The following is a 10,500-nucleotide window of genomic DNA, read 5'->3' as shown; positions in this document are numbered from 1 at the left end:
GAGTCCTTTCCTGATATATCCTCTTTTTTTTAAAAAAACAAACCTATGCACCACGGATTTAAAAGATGCTGGTAGGAAATTGGAAATTCATCAACTATCCAGGAGAAATCATTTCCAACGGGAAGGCTGAATCTGAAGGCCACGATCCGTTGTATGTATTGAGATGGAAAAAAACACTTTCTCGTTTCATTTTTTTAAAAATAGGATAAGCATATAATAAGGATGAACACGCAAATGCCAGAGTTACATTTCGCCAAAATAGTATCCCCGTGCTGGGCTGTAGGATACTGGGTGACTGTACGAGGATCTAGCTACAAGATACAAGGCGTACAACGTTCACGTTCATTTCAAAAGCAAATAAATGTTCACTGAGAGCAACCATGTTAACGAGATGTATTAATTGCCTGGAATTCCGTTCTGCCGAAGCTGGTGGTACCAACACTCAATACGTTATATGTTTCGCCTCAACAGCGTTGTGTGTTCGATTCAAGGGGTAGATCTTGCTGGGTTAAGTAACTACTGTTGTCCCGTGTGGTAGGGCCGCCTCCGTGGTCTAGTGGTAGAGCGTGCGCCCGGAGAGCCGTAGGTCCGGGGTTCCATTCCCGGCCGCGTCATACCTAAAGACGTTAAAGGTGGTACTTGTTGTTACTCTGCCTGGCACTAGGCATTTAGGGGATAAAACAAGGACTGGTCGGCTCGGAGTTAGTGTACCGTGTCTGAGTGGGGTATTCATGTTAAACTGCGTCATGGTATATCAGTGGTCAGGTACTATAAAATCGGCATTAGTCCGGACTAGTACAAGAAGCCACACACATACACACACGTGCATGAACGTCGCGGTTTAAGTCTAATAGTTTTGAACGTGACGTCAAACCCTATTAATCTCACCTCACCTCACCTCACCTCACCTCACCTCACCTCACCTCACCTCACCTTACCTCATTTGTGGTATCCTTTAAAAAAAATATATTTTTATTTCTCCCCATATTATAATAACTTATATACAAAGGACAAGATAGCAGACACTGAATGAGGCACCGATCAGTGGGTTTTGGAATAACCTTATGGTTCAAACGTTCGCTTATCACGTCGTAATTCCGGGTTCGAATTCCAAAATGGATTATGTATCATATGTTCTATGTTCGTAATTTTGGTAAACGTGAACCTAATGTATTCTTTAATCGATCAATCACTCACTCATTCACACGATCACTCACTAATTCACTCACTCATTCACACTAGCACTAGCGCATTCACTCAATCAATCACTCACTCATTCACACTAGCACAAACACATTCACTCAATCAATTACTCTATCATTCATACTAGCACTAACACCTTCACTCAATCAATCACTCACTCATTCTCACCAGCACTAACACATTTATTCAATCAATCACTCACTCATTCACACCAGCACTAACACATTAACCCAATCACTCACTCTTTCACACCAGCACTAACACATTCACTCAATCAATCCCTCACTCATTCACACCAGCACTAACACATTCACTCAATCAATCACTCACTCATTCACACCAGCACTAACACATTTACTCAATCAATCACTCATTCACACCAGCACTGTCACATTTACTCAATCAATCATTCACACATTCACATCAGCACTAACACATTCACTCAATCAATCACTCACTCATTCACACCAGCACTAACACCTTCACTCAATCAATCAATCACCCATTCACACCAGCACTAACACATTTACTCAATCAATCACTCATTCACACCAGCACTAACACATTTACTCAATCAATCACTCACTCATTCACATCAGCACTAACACATTTACTCAATCAATCACTCATTCACACTAGGACTAACACATTCACTCAATCAATCACTCACCCATTCACACCAGCACTAACACATTTACTCAATCAATCACTAACTCATTCACACTAGCACTAATACATTTACTCAATCAATCACTCACCCATTCACACCAGCACTTACACATTTACTCAATCAATCACCCATTCACACCAGCACTAACACATTTATTCAATCACTCATTCACACCAGCACTAACACATTTACTCAATCACTCATTCACACCAGCACTAACACATTTACTCAATCACTTATTCACACCAGCACTAACACATTTACTCAATCACCCATTCACACCAGCACTAACACATTTATTCAATCACTCACTCATTCACACCAGCACTAACACATTTACTCACTCACTCACTCATTCACACCAGCACTAACACATTTACTCAATCACTCATTCACACCAGCACTAACACATTTACTCAATCACCCATTCACACCAGCACTAACACATTTACTCAATCACTCATTCACACCAGCACTAACACATTTACTCAATCACTCATTCACACCAGCACTAACACATTTACTCAATCACCCATTCACACCAGCACTAACACATTTACTCAATCACTCACCCATTTACACCAGCACTAACACATTTATTCAATCACTCACTCATTCACACCAGCACTAACACATTTACTCAATCACTCACCCATTTACACCAGCACTAACACATTTACTCAATCACTCACCCATTCACACCAGCACTAACACATTTACTCAATCACTCATTCACACCAGCACTAACACATTTACTCAATCACCCATTCACACCAGCACTAACACATTTACTCAATCACTCACCCATTCACACCAGCACTAACACATTTATTCAATCACTCATTCACACCAGCACTAACACATTTACTCAATCACTCATTCACACCAGCACTAACACATTTACTCAATCACCCATTCACACCAGCACTAACACATTTACTCAATCACTCATTCACACCAGCACTAACACATTTACTCAATCAATCACTCATTCACACCAGCACTAACACATTTACTCAATCAATCACTAACTCATTCACACTAGCACTAATACATTTACTCAATCAATCAATCACTCACCCATTCAAACCAGCACTAACACATTTACTCAATCAATCACTCATTCACACCAGCACTAACACATTTATTCAATCAATCACTCATTCACACCAGCACTAACACATTTACTCAATCACTCATTCACACCAGCACTAACATTTCATACATTTACTCAATCAATCAATCACTCACCCATTCACACCAGCACTAACACATTAATTCAATCACTCATTCACCCATTCACACCAGCACTAACACATTTACTCAATCACTCATTCACACCAGCACTAACACATTTACTCAATCACTCACTCATTCACACCAGCACTAACACATTTTCTCAATCACTCATTCACACTAGCACTAACACATTCACTCAATCAATCACTCACCCATTCACACCAGCACTTACACATTTACTCAATCAATCACTAACTCATTCACACTAGCACTAATACATTTACTCAATCAATCAATCACTCACCAATTCGACCGCCTCCGTGGTCTTGTGGTAGAGCGTCCGCCCGGAGAGCGGAAGGTCCAGGGTTCGATCCCGGGCCGCGTCATACAAAAAGACGTTAAAAAGATTGTACTTGTTGTTACCCTGTCTGGCGCTCGGCATTAAGGGGGTAAAACAAGGACTGGTGGGCTCGGAGTCAGTATACTGTGTCTGAGTGGGGTATTCATGTTAAACTGCGGCATGGTATCTCAGTGAGCTAGCACTATAAATCGGCATCAGTACGGACTAGTACAAGCAGCCACACACACACATACACGTGCATGCACGTCGCTATATAAGTGCAATAATCTTGGACGCGACGTTAAACCCAATTTCACCTCACCTCACCTCACTCACCAATTCACACCAGCTTTAACACATTTACTCAATCAATCACTCATTCACACCAGCACAAACACATTTACTCAATCACTCACTCATTCACACCAGCACTAACACATTTACTCACTCACTCATTCACACTAGCACTAACACATTCACTCAATCAATCACTCACTCATTCACACCAGCACAAACACATTTACTCAATCACTCACTCATTCACACCAGCACTAACACATTTACTCAATCACTCATTCACACTAGCACTAACACATTCACTCAATCAATCACTCACCCATTCACACCAGCACTAACACATTTATTCAATCACTCATTCACACCAGCACTAACACATTTACTCAATCACTCATTCACACCAGCACTAACACATTTACTCAATCACCCATTCACACCAGCACTAACACATTTACTCAATCACTCATTCACACCAGCACTAACACATTTACTCAATCAATCACTCATTCACACCAGCACTAACACATTTACTCAATCAATCACTAACTCATTCACACTAGCACTAATACATTTACTCAATCAATCAATCACTCACCCATTCAAACCAGCACTAACACATTTACTCAATCAATCACTCATTCACACCAGCACTAACACATTTACTCAATCAATCACTCATTCACACCAGCACTAACACATTTACTCAATCACTCATTCACACCAGCACTAACATTTCATACATTTACTCAATCAATCAATCACTCACCCATTCACACCAGCACTAACACATTAATTCAATCACTCATTCACCCATTCACACCAGCACTAACACATTTACTCAATCACTCATTCACACCAGCACTAACACATTTACTCAATCACTCACTCATTCACACCAGCACTTACACATTTACTCAATCAATCACTAACTCATTCACACTAGCACTAATACATTTACTCAATCAATCAATCACTCACCAATTCGACCGCCTCCGTGGTCTTGTGGTAGAGCGTCCGCCCGGAGAGCGGAAGGTCCAGGGTTCGATCCCGGGCCGCGTCATACAAAAAGACGTTAAAAAGATTGTACTTGTTGTTACCCTGTCTGGCGCTCGGCATTAAGGGGGTAAAACAAGGACTGGTGGGCTCGGAGTCAGTATACTGTGTCTGAGTGGGGTATTCATGTTAAACTGCGGCATGGTATCTCAGTGAGCTAGCACTATAAATCGGCATCAGTCCGGACTAGTACAAGCAGCCACACACACACATACACGTGCATGCACGTCGCTATATAAGTGCAATAATCTTGGACGCGACGTTAAACCCAATTTCACCTCACCTCACCTCACTCACCAATTCACACCAGCTTTAACACATTTACTCAATCAATCACTCATTCACACCAGCACAAACACATTTACTCAATCACTCACTCATTCACACCAGCACTAACACATTTACTCAATCACTCATTCACACTAGCACTAACACATTCACTCAATCAATCACTCACCCATTCACACCAGCACTAACACATTTACTCAATCAATCACTAACTCATTCACACTATCACTAATACATTTACTCAATCATTCGATCGTTCACTCATTCACACTAGCATTCACATATTCAATCAATCAATCGATCGTTCACTCATTCACACTAGCACTCACTAATTAACTCAATCGATCACTCACTCAATCACACTAGCACTAACACATTCATTTAATCGATCACTCACTCAATACCACTAACACATTCATTTAATCGATCATTCACTCATTCACACTAGCGCTAACTCACTCATTTAATCAATCGATAGCTCACTCATTCACGCTTGAGCTAAATCACTCATTCATTCAATCAATCAATCGATCGATCGCTCACTCACTCACACCAGAGCTAAATCACTCATTCATTCAATCATTCAATCGGTCGCTCACTCATTCGCACTAGCGCTCACTCATTCACTCAATCAATAAATCTCTCATTCATTCACACTAGAGCTAGCTCACTCACTCATTCAATCAACCAATCGGTCGTCCACCCAACATAATGGCTAGACGCCCATGGCCTTCCAATATACTCAAGGTGTGACTTGGTACATTTTATAACTACGCAATACCCGTTACTATACTGACGAGCAAAAGAAAGTATACACCAGATTTGATGATGGCTAAAAATGAAACAAACAATAAATGGTTATTCGATGTTAAAAGATACGGGTATCTAGGCGATTGTACATGCATCGAAGAGTGTTCTACAACAGGTCAAGTGCACGTGACGCGTCTCAAGAGACATGGGGGGGGGGAGAGAGAGAGATGGGTGTCGCAGTTTCACAATACACAATAATGAGCAGAGTGAACTGTGAACTTCAAGTGTGTGCTTTCTTGTACCCGACAGTTTATATGCTACTCTGTACGCTTTATTTTCCATCATCCAAGACAGTTATGGCACCAGGAACAACGTTCCAAATATAAAAGAGATCATTTAAAAGGAACACAAACCACACGACGGGAGTTAATGTACTCTTCTAGAGTTGAGGTTAGTGTCATTAAGAGACACGATTGAATAACAAAAACTATTTCATTTGACACCCTTCTGAACCCAAGTCAACGTTCGCTGTGGGGATTCCGGGTAAGAAGAGGTCACAGGAGCCTTTTCGGTTGTTTTTTTTTCAATTTGCCAAACCGAGCAGAAATCCTGACTCGAATGTGTAACGTCACATATCAACAAGGACGGCAGTACAATTGGTGCGCATGGGGGATGCCTACTTCTTGCCATAATGTTCCAACCCCAAATTTTACGATGCGAGATAATTCACAAATGTACTGTCCCTAGAATAAGAAAAAACAGGATTGAGAACCCAAGGTCATTTAATTAACTGGTTTTGATTAAATTTCATCATCCGTACTAATTTGACTGAGTGAGTACGGTTTTACGCCGCTTTTAGTAATATTCCAGCAACATCACGGCGTAGGACACCAGAAATGGGCTTCACACATTGTACTCAAGTGGGGAATCGAACCCGGGTCTTCGACGTGACGAGCGAACGCTGTAACCACTAGGCTATCCGACCGCCCACATATTGATTTGAACTAAGTCACATTCGTTATATCGTTATATTCGACTTCGTTTTATTCGAAGATGGGTTGAAGGGAGTTCATGGGGGGGGGGGGTGCTTGATAGTATGATAGTATGAGCAGCGTTCCACGTTTTTAACGGGTATACTGACGACTTATTCTGTCCCTGGATCCCTGTGGGTCGGATCTTTATCCTTGCTTAAACATCCAGATAAACCTTGTCAATTCCTTGACCTTCGAACAATATGTGTCGCTATTAGACGAATATTATGTGGGAACTCTGCACAGTGACTTGCAGTGTCAAAGACAACGGGGCCACCCGTGCCCCGTACAGTATAAAGTGGGGTAGAGTAGCCTAGTGGTTAATGCGTTTGATCGTCACTCCGATAACCCGGGTTCGATTCCCCACATGGGTACAATGTGTGAAGCTCATTTTGGTGTCCCCCGCTGTGATATTGCTGGAATATTTCTAAAAGCTGCGTAGAACCATACTCACTCACTCACTCACTCACTCACTCACGCAGGAACCCATACAGTATACACTTGACGTGTTTACGCTATAACATCGTTCAAGGTTATTGCGCTAATATAAAGATACTTACGAGTACACAACCAACAACAGCCTGCAACAAACATTATTCAATAGTACTATCCACTGACGTCACTTCTTAAAATGAATAAGTCAACAATATCAACCTCACAGACTTATTTAATGATTAACACAATGATCAGTAATGATTATCATAATGATACGAAATCAGCGCCATCGTTCGGCGAAATAAGAGAACACAGCCCCGCCCACTCTGGGGTCAGCCAATCAGGAAACAGGAGACCGCTTATGGACAAGCCTATATATATAAGTTTATGGAAACAAACGACAAAACAAAATACTTGTTACCAATGGAATCACTTGTAATATATGTATTCCTAAATGTCACTACTCACCAACAGACCCGTGTAGATCCGGGGTAGAATAGGTCTTCAGCAACCCATGCTTGTCGTTAGAGGCGACTATACTTGTAAGAGGCGACTAACAGGATCGGGTGGTCAGGCTCGCTGATCAGGTTGATGCATGTCATCGATCCCAATTGCGTGGATCGATGCTCATGATGTCAATCACTGGATTGTCTGGTCCAGACTCGATTATTTACAGACCGCCGTCATATAGCTGGAATATTACTGAGAGCGGCGTTAAAAAAAAAACAAAAAAAACTCACCAACAATGTGGGTCAAGTCATATACGATTCACCACGCAATGTTTACAGCAATGTTTTATGAATCAAACGCATTATTAGTGTTCTAAGTCCTATCCTAATAATCATATGCAAATAACACAGGTCATTGGCGGGTGTTAAGTACATTACCTTGAAAATTCCATGTAAAATATAAAACGCCAACGCCAGAAATAATTAGTCTCGATTATCCGTAACAGATTCCATTGAGCGTAAAAGGCAAAATAGCGGTGAATGGATAACTGAAAATTTGTGATGATACCAGGTGCTCGCGAAAAGGTTAAGCATGTTCTGTTTTACCGTTCTGTGGTTCTGTGAACCTAATTCTGAATATCCCATAACAAAAAAATAAGTATATTACGTATGGTTTAAAATTTCTTCGTAACTAATCACGAATATTCTAAGATTAATCTGACAAGTATTATTCGCAAGCTCTGGCAGTAACTTTAATATCTTTGTGTGCCCCAACTTCATAAACAACAGGCTATAAACAACATTTTATGATAACGTTATAACCATTATACGTCACTTCCGTATTTGAGTCGTTGACATGTGCTACAGCCTCCGTATCAATGTCGACAACGATATACACGGTGACGATGAAAGGCCGTGCTTAAATTGCAAGCATAATCAAAGACGCATGCCTACCTGGATTAAGCCTACCTTTGTAATCAAGCACTTAGGCAAGAGCGATATCTCACATACACAACACACCATGTGACAGGGATCGATACAAGCCGATGGTCATCTTCCTGTGATGACGTCACGATCCACGTGAAGATGTTCTGTCAATCAGCAATCCATGCGGTTATTGCCAGGATTCTGCAACAACAAAGCTTTTTTAATGACAAGGCATTGAGTTGATTCTTTGATGTAAGACTCCCAGGGAACACGTAATTGGACTAGCCCAGATTTAGATTTGACACATGTTTTAACTAACGTAAAGTGTAGAGAATACCCTTGAAGCGTAGAAATAGCACCCTGTGCCTAGTCACAGTCAGTGGTGACATCTGGGGTCATCATCACTTTTTTTGTAGACGCGGTATTTAAACTACACAAGAACCACTCACATCTTCTTGTGTACGTAAGTATCATTCTATCCTAGTCATCAAAAACCGTCTCTTTATAAAAGGAAACCCCAGTCATCTCATTATTGTGAATGTAATCATGTGTCTTTATTTGATATAAGTATTTATATACGAAATGTCCTCAGTTTTAGCCGATCCTATGTCTTGTCAGGGAGCGGTGACCGCATGTATTCCATAACACAGTACCGGCTCTTGTGCCTTTAAATGTATTTGTGAAACAATTGCTTTGACGTCTATTTGTAGATTCAAAGAAAAGGGAAATGGTTCTTGCACTGAAATCCTCTCTGGTTCCTAAAACAAAGAGCTGAAAAAAACGAAAAGAACTTTGATGCTTTGGTGACCAGTCGGTTATAATTAAGACTACGGCTTGACGGACTGGCGGCGAGATCCGCCTCCCGCGCTCTGGCAGTTGTGACATGGAGGTTGAGGATGATGTATAAGCTGGTGGAAAACAATATGGGATAGCAGGCTATTTCGCCAGGAAGCTCATTTCCATCCAGAATCAGATCACCCTCGAATCAAAAGGTCGTTACAACACAGTTTAGTTCATATAACACTCTTTAAGAGTCGCATAAAAGACTCCGTTGTCATATTAGGATCTGGTTCCATGGGAAAAACCTGTGTAGTAGATGGCGTGACCAGACGATGGGCTTGGTTGTAAGTTTTCATGATATACTACTTAAAAGAAGTTAAGGACACGATTCTTTCATATTGTTAGGCAGGGTAAAAACATTTCCTCCTTTTAACGTATTTTGGTATGACACGAGATCGAACCCCGGCCCTTCCGTATCGCTCTCCGGGCAGACGCTCTACCACTAGACCACGGAGACGCTCGTTAGTATATGGAGCGCTTTGCTTTATTATTATATTCGTTGATGACATACATATGTGCCACATGATGTTTATGAAGTATAACGTGTAACAATGAAGACCACCTCTGTGTCATAAAGGATAGAGCGTCTGTCCGGATAGAGCCTTAAAAAATATAGTACTCAATGGTTGTTATTCTGTCTGGCGCTCGGCATTAGGGGCTAAAACAAGGACTGGTCAGCTCGGAGTCACAATACTGTCTCTGAGTGGGGTATTCATGTTAAACGGAGGCATGGTATCTCAGTGGGCTAGCACTATAAATCGGTATTTGTCCGGACTAGTACAAGCAGCCACACACACACATGCGCATGCGTATAAGTGCAATAAGCTTCAATGCGACTTTAAACCCCATTCCGCCTCACCCGACAATATTGTATAAATGTATGTCTGTTTGTTTGTTGTTTGACGCCGCACTCAGCAATATTCCAGCTATATGACGGCGGTCTGTAAATAATCGAGTCTGGAACAGACAATCCAGTGA

The sequence above is a fragment of the Haliotis rufescens genome, unplaced genomic scaffold (genome assembly GCF_023055435.1).
Source record: "Haliotis rufescens isolate VD_foot unplaced genomic scaffold, xgHalRufe1.0.p SCAF_3, whole genome shotgun sequence".
In the NCBI taxonomy this organism is placed as follows: domain Eukaryota; kingdom Metazoa; phylum Mollusca; class Gastropoda; order Lepetellida; family Haliotidae; genus Haliotis; species Haliotis rufescens.
This window is presented reverse-complemented; position numbering follows the sequence as displayed.